The following is a 1,010-nucleotide window of genomic DNA, read 5'->3' on the forward strand; positions in this document are numbered from 1 at the left end:
AATTCAGCTAAAAAATTGACTAATAATTTCTATCTAACGCACGATGTTGCTCTATTTACGCACCTAGTATGTGAAAGCGATCCGGCAGGAGTTGACATTGCATCAATTAGAAACGCAGAAAATATGTGAACCAACCCAATTAAAAGTAAACAGACAAGATCCTAGATTCTAATATAATATAAAGCAACATAAATTCATCTCACGCACTGCTGGAATTTCTAAATGAATATTGCGAACGCTCGACAATCATAAATTTATTTCAGCAATCGAGTCGGAGGAAATTAGAGCGCGTTATAGATTTTATTCGTGGATTTCGTTAATTATATTCAAAAATAATGAAATAAATTTTAGTATAACTATTTTTTATTAACTTCAACAAGTACCAAAATAAATATAAAGCTAAAACCAGAACTATAATAGCAATTGGGCCATTTCTAAGTAAAGCAATGATTAAATTCTGACCATATTAAATTATTTTTTGCAATACCTAAATTAACTAGATTATCTGCGAGTAATATCAAGCATGTTTCTTCAAATATTTTGTCGTGACTCATTTTTACCTGACCCCTACCCTTATTTTCAACTCCACGAGAGACCCTAAATTCAAGCCCAACTGCATCGGTATATTCTGCCCAATATGGTATGACCGTGTGGCCTAATGGATAAGGCGTCGGACTTCGAATCCGAAGATTGCAGGTTCGAGTCCTGTCACGGTCGACCAATATTTTACAAAATATTATAAAAATAAATATTTTATTTAGGCATAAATTTATTTATTATTCATAATCACAAGAATAAAATGGAGTTAAAAATATTGTGTCATGAAAATTGTTGGTATATTCATGTTGACTCATTTTTATAAATCCATTTTCGAAATTCTATAAAATATTTAAGCATATTCTTCATTGTACTTTTATTTTGATTTTGTTTGTTAACTCTAAAAATACTGAAATTATTAATTTCATCAATGATTTGATTGATTTTGCTTGTTAACTCTAAAAAAACGAAAA

The 1,010-nt window shown here is 29.8% G+C and overlaps 1 non-coding gene across 1 annotated transcript; it reads left to right on the forward strand.

Annotated features, from left to right (window-relative positions):
• Positions 1-644: 644 nt before the first annotated feature.
• Trnar-ucg lies at positions 645-717 on the forward strand. The gene has a single exon. It is a non-coding gene; the product is annotated as a tRNA-Arg (tRNA).
• The last annotated feature ends 293 nt before the right edge of the window (positions 718-1,010 follow it).

Source organism: Ctenocephalides felis, unplaced genomic scaffold (assembly GCF_003426905.1).
Source record: "Ctenocephalides felis isolate EL2017-DRISC unplaced genomic scaffold, ASM342690v1 CF-g0.4_SCAFFOLD_03391, whole genome shotgun sequence".
NCBI classification, from domain to species: Eukaryota; Metazoa; Arthropoda; class Insecta; order Siphonaptera; family Pulicidae; genus Ctenocephalides; species Ctenocephalides felis.